Below are 6,553 nucleotides of genomic sequence, written 5' to 3'. Positions count from 1 at the left end.
TAACTTTTGTTTTGAGACAGCTATACTCCATGAATGCAATGTTCTGCAACAGACATTCCATGATTTTGGCATCAACAACATCCTGCAGTCTCCAATTAAACACAGGATATTCAACTTCATAGATTTATGCAGTGAACTCTGAGGGAACGCTGTAAGTGACTCTAGCCCTGCCATACATTGTAAAACTTCTATTGCTCTTAGAACTGGATCAGTACTCACTGATTCACTCTCTCTGGACTTCATGCTTCCTATTATTATGTGGTCAGTCAATCACATTTGTTTAGCTTCTCAAAATGTAATCTGGCCCTCTTGGACCACAGCTCTATTCTTTTCCTTGTACATGGTTTCGTATGAACTGAATTAGTTGACACCTTAGTTCTAGCTTCTTCCTTTTAGAGGTTTTCTGCATGTTCACAAGTTGGATCATTTTGTGACCCAATTTTGCACTCATAGCTGTTTTCCTTCTGTCTGGTGAGGAGCATGATATCTCACTGTAGCTGAAGCAAACTCTTAGCTAATGCCTTGGCACCAAACTTTTACTTATTTGATTACTCCTCTGACAAACTGGACATTCTTAAATCTTTCTCTCTACATTTTTGTTTTCTTTCTACTGTATATCTGGATAAATGCAGCACAAATGATGATACTACAAACACTATACATACACATTATAAAATATACTCCACAAAACAAGTTAGTTCATGATTTTCACATTTATTTTGATTCAGTGTCTCTGTATTTCAAAAGGATGATGACAAGTTCTTGGTTTTATTTAGTACTAATGGCTCCCAACCCAATTGGAGTTCCTGTGGCTTCTGAAATGCATGACGTCTACCTCCAAATGTCTGTGCTTCTTTCTTCATTCTCATTACCCAAGAGCCATGGTTCCTTGAGCTACACTTACAGTATCCAAGGGCTTTTCACTACGCAGTGTATATCTTCCATGTTCTTCCCACAATGAGTACAAATGCCTTTAGTGTGCATATGAGCTTTATTATCACAAAGACATCACCCTACGTGCCACTTTTTTTTTGCTAGTTATTATTTCTGCTGGTGTGATAAGACAGTCTTACCTAAAAAAAAATTTTTGAGGCAGAAAAAGATCATTTTGACACCTACATGAAGTATATAGTAATTTTAGGAAAGGAACTTGAGAAGGCAGCTAGTTGCACTATATGCATTCAAGAAGCAGAAAGCAGTGAATATTATCCCAGCCAGCTGTATCTTAGTATGTACTCAAGGATAAAAACACAGGGAATAATGTTGTCTTCCTTTAAGGTGCTCAGTCTGATTTATTTTACTCATCAGATTTACCTAAGTTACTCATTCCTAGAGACTAACTAATATAAATAAATCCCTGTGGGCATCTCTGGCAAATCATCTGCCATTGATTACGTATTCTGTATACTTTACATTCAGTATTAGTAATCACACATGTACAAGTAGTTTTCAAATAGAATGAACGTAATATCCAATTGCTGAATACAGTACAAGTTCTGGCTGCTGGACACAGAAAACCAACCTGGAATAAACCTGGAATCTTACTGTTTTATGGCTAATTTCATGGCACTGAAATTTTCTCTCCAGGCTGCTTCCAGACAATAGTCTATATCACTTTAGTGAACAATGGAGTCTAGTTCCAGATCATAGATATACCTGTATATGCAATGATAATCTCTTGGGTAGAGTGTGGAAGCACTACCTGTAAATAAAATCCTTATGGCCAATTATAAACTAAGGCAGGATTAGAAGGTAGGACATCTAGCAGAGAGTGATGAACTCTGAGATAGAGTTTGATGGGGAAGATTTACCCTAGACTTGTAGGAAGTCAGACATACTAAACAGAGGAAAGGTCACTAGTCATGTGGTAGACATAGAATAGTATATGAGTTAATGGAGCTTCAAGCCAGTAGAGGGACAAGCTTAACTCATGGCATGGGCATTTTCAAATGAATGATAAATTTCCAAGTCATCATTTAGGAACTAGGATGGGCTTAGTAAAGCCCTTATAATTACATGCATACAAGATATAGTCAATGGCCCAATGGTCAAAACCATTTTGGATGTAAGTAACTACTTCATACCTGGATTTTAGGTCAGCTTTATAGGAAAAAAATCACATATAATACTTTATACCTGTTCAGGTTTTCATGGATATGGATGTTATGGGCCCTAGTAGTAGAGGTAATACAGTTATTTAGCTATGTGGAGACTATGTGCCAGGTGACTCGCCTGCTTAACGATTTTTTTGAAGTCCATAGAATAGTGCTGTTGTCTTTTCTGGTCAGAAAGGTTCTTTTTACTGCTTGAGGAAGTTACTAGAGAACTATAACTGATCATTCTTCTGAGAAGAGGCAACTGGTAAATTAGTTGGTCCCAACTAGATATCTACAGTACTATTTCCAAGGGTCACAGACCATAAATAAAGAATGTTTAGACAGAATATAAAGTCTGAAGTACTGTATGGGGTCATATGTAATGCTGTATTCTAGGCATGACATGATCATTGCACTCTTGAACTTTCAATAGCTGTTATTATCTGCAGTAGACCCATCCAAATTCAGATAATAAAATTCCATCATGTTGAGGAAGGATGAGTGATTAATGGTAGATGGGGGGGGAAAGTGGAAGTATAGTCCAAAGAAGAAAAAGAAGGAGGAGGAGGAGTAGGAGAAGAAGAGGAGGAGGAGGAGGAGGGGGAGGGGAGGGGGAGGAAAAGGAGGAGGAGAAGGAGAAGGAGAAGGAGAAGGAGAAGGAGAAGGAGAAGGAGAAGGAGAAGGAGAAGGAGAAGGAGAAGGAGAAGGAGAAGGAGAAGGAGAAGGAGAAGGAGAAGACAGATCAGAAATTAGTTGAGGATTTGGGAGAGAAGACTTATTCACATTCCACCATTCCATGATCATCTCTATGTTTCTCTCAAACTGTGTATGTGAATATGAGGATAATGAAGGGATAAAGGGGAAATTATCAAATATACATTATCTACATATATTAAAATATCAGAATGAAGCACTCTAATATACTTCACATATACAACTAAAATGATATTTTGTCAATAAAATCCTCTTCAGAATAATACAATAAACAAAGGAATGTAAATATCAGTGTTTTTATTCTCATAAGAAAAAAACTCCTATGTACTTAGAGCATAGTGCATCTTGGGCACTAACTCATACACATGTCAAGCTTTTACTTCTTTACGTCTGAAACAATTCCCGTTGTGCTCACCTCCATGGTTAGGGTGTCTCCAGAATTCTTCATTCCATTTATGTGTGCAACTTTTCTAAGTTCCTTGAAGCCTTTCTGGGTATTGTTGGTCACAATCAGCCACTAAGCTGACTCTGACAGCCGCCTGTCAAGGAAGATGTTGGAGGTAGAAACAAGTTTTTGCTGTCATTTTCCATTCAAAATTTAACCATCAGGCTGGCGAGGAGCCCCAGCAGTTAAGAACACTGGCTACTCTTCCAGAGATCCTGAGTTCAATTCCCAGCAACCGCATGGTGGCTCACAGCCATCTTTAAAAGAAGCTGAAGTTCTCTTCTGGCCTGTAGATGTATATGTAGCAGAGTACTCATGCATTAAATTAATGAACTTAGAAAACAACAAACAAGCAACCAAAAACAAAAAACAATAAAAAAGCAGAAAACAAAATTAACCTTTTAAATATTTGCTTTTTAGTTGAATACCTACCACATATTCTGATATATGTATCTCTATATTCTTGTGTTGTGTAATACCTTCAGTAAAAGTAGGGACTGATTCAACCACAAAGTGCACTATACTTCTGCAACCTGGATCCACAATGATCCATTTCCCTCTACCTGGATATACATTTGTAGTGTGGCTAATTGAACAAGAATATGAGGGCTGCTTCCAGAGATATATACCAACTTCCATGTAAGCATACAGAAAATATCATTTAATAATGTATTCTTTTCTCTAAATGAATCTGCTAGGATAAATTTTGTATGCTAATTATATCATCTAAATTTCATTCCTAACCACATCTAATCAACTGTTGACATCTGGATGTACAAGCAGGGTAAATCTGATCCTGCTTCTCAGTTACGCGATGGAAGCAGCTGCATAACAATAGTGATATATGTGTTGGGTGATGAAATTATGTGGCAGATGAGTATGCAAGATGAATTTTGTACTTGTCTATGTAAACTCATATCTCTGTATTAACAGAGAGATTTTTTCTTAGAGTCATTTCTGATCAAATGTCTCTATCCTGATGACCCTGTGGTAGCATTTGTTAAATCTTTTTTCTTTTAATACAAAAGTAAGGAGATCCAGATATCAAGTAAGAGATGTGAACACTTCTGAATACATGTTTTATGTAGCCATGTTCTTCCTACATTTAATAGTTTTGGAGAAAAAAATTGCTGTTTATGCCCTTCACTCATATCACCTGCAAAGAAGGTCACCAAACTGTCCAAATCATATTCCTTTCCAACTTTATTTGCACAAATACCACCACATGGAGGCTTTCTATCTTCAGAAATTTTCCTGTTTGGAAGAAATGCTTTATGTAAAATTACACTACCAATTGTTCCATTAAGGCTTCACAACAAAATATGTTAGTCAAAGTTCTATAAAGTCACAGAACTTTTGTGTCTCTATATCTATGTCTATATCTATATATCTATATATATATAGATATAGATATCAACAAATAATACTGACTAAAGTTGAAGACTGTGCTAAATGAGTATCCACTATCTGTGCTATTGGTAAAGCCACATCATGAATTCATGTTGGGGAAAGACTTACCTCAGTTACAGTGGTGGAAAGGAAGTTGCTTCTGTCATAACCAAGCCATCCAGATAGGGTTCAGTGTCTGGTTCTGTCTCAGTAGTGAAAGTGCCATTCAAATGAAGAAGATGCCACTGTTGCTGGCCAGACAATGACACTTATCCAATCTCAGGTTTGAATCCAAGGGGATGGAGATAATCAGGAGGTCATCATGACTCAGGATCTCAGTGTCATTGTCTAGAACAGTGTCCTTGTCAAGGATGGGTATCCAGCAGTGATGACTAGGAACAGCTACAGTAAAATTCGTCAAGATAGTGTTAGGTATCACAATTGAATTGAGGATAAAAACAAGCTATTTGAAGGATCTGGAATTTCTCTAGGCTGCCAACTTGATTCAGGAGTTTCTGAAAGGCCACTGAGGCTGAATAACTAGCTCAAAAGGGAGAAAATTACTTTACTGTAGAAAAATATTGGGACAAAGCATTAAAAATTATATTTCACAAAGACACCATAAATAATGTACATCCTGAGATGTTCTTCATGTGTCCCCATTCATGTCTGCATTGCTGTCATAGGGCAATTACCCTCTAGTGAGATAATGGAGGTTTAAAATGTCCATGCCATCCATAATTATCTTTTATCTCTCTCTTTACCTACTCTTTTTAAAGTCACCAAGCACTTTTCTGCTGTTGTTATTTCTGCAATGGAATTTGTTAAAGACTTATTTTTAAAGCTATTTTGTTTACACAATGCTCCATGATCAAATATGGACATTGATCTACAAATCTCAGAAAATAAAAGGTTAAACTATAACATATTATTCATTGCAAAACATGCAATCTACAAGGCTCCTAGGTGACCCACTTTATTTTTATGCAGTGTGCTGTGTTTAATATTGAACTTTGTTAAGAGAGTTAAGGAAAAGAATTAAAGTTAAATTAGTTAAGGTAAACACAGACTGCATGCTGTTTCAAATAAGAATGTCCCTTGCAGACTCATATGTTTGAATGCTTGATTCTCAGTAGATAGAAATTGTTGATGAGATTAAGAGATGTTACCTTGGTGGAGGACATTTGTCACTAGGGGTATGATTAGAGGTTTATAATATGAATGATATGCCTAATGAGCTTTTGTTCTCTGTTTGCCTCCACCTTGCCTATAATGATATAAGCTCTTAATTATTATCCTAGTGCTTTGCCTGCCACTATGTTGCCAAGCTCCTTTCTATGAAGAATGTGGACTCATGCCTGAAGACTGTAAGCAAGCCCTAAATTAAATATGTTGTTTTATAAGTTGTCTTTCTTCTAGTGTGTTTTCACAGGAATAGAGAATTAACTACGACAAAAGTTGGTAGCAGAGGGTGGTATATTTCTGTCACTAGCCTGGTTTTGCAGGTTTTTTAAGAAATACGGAAAATATGAGGACTTTGGAGTACAAAATTGGTACAACATTATATTTTAGTGTCTAATAAGTTTCACTTCATATTTGCTCCTATTTAAGCTTGGAAGACAACAGTGCTGACAGCAATGTGGACTATGAAGGTCCAACTCAATAGTTACAGCAAGCAACAATAATAGCACCTGGGATAGTGACCATTCTTGTGACATTTTGGAAAGAATATGCCTGCTCCTTGTCTTTGTTCTAGAAATATGCCCGAGGATAAATTCAAAGGTTTTAGACTAATTTCATTGGCAGAGATTTCAAGACAGCTTGACATTAATTCTATTGCATGGCTGTTATGAAATATAATAGAGCCTGTGGATATCTTTGGCAGGCTACTAAAGTGTACCCCTGAACA

The 6,553-nt window shown here is 36.7% G+C and overlaps 1 long non-coding RNA gene across 1 annotated transcript; it reads right to left on the bottom strand.

Moving 5' to 3' along the window:
- Nucleotides 1-698: 698 nt before the first annotated feature.
- On the bottom strand, nt 699-5,441 carry LOC114631298. The gene is made up of 3 exons (XR_003712936.1): nt 4,774-5,441; nt 3,226-3,349; nt 699-1,073 (listed from the first exon to the last, which is right to left on the bottom strand). It is a non-coding gene; the product is annotated as an uncharacterized LOC114631298 (long non-coding RNA).
- Nucleotides 5,442-6,553: the final 1,112 nt, after the last annotated feature.

Source organism: Grammomys surdaster, unplaced genomic scaffold (assembly GCF_004785775.1).
Source record: "Grammomys surdaster isolate TR1022 unplaced genomic scaffold, NIH_TR_1.0 356, whole genome shotgun sequence".
Taxonomy (NCBI): Eukaryota; Metazoa; Chordata; class Mammalia; order Rodentia; family Muridae; genus Grammomys; species Grammomys surdaster.
The sequence above is the reverse complement of the archived record's forward strand: the minus strand, read 5'-3'. Positions and strand labels throughout refer to the sequence as shown.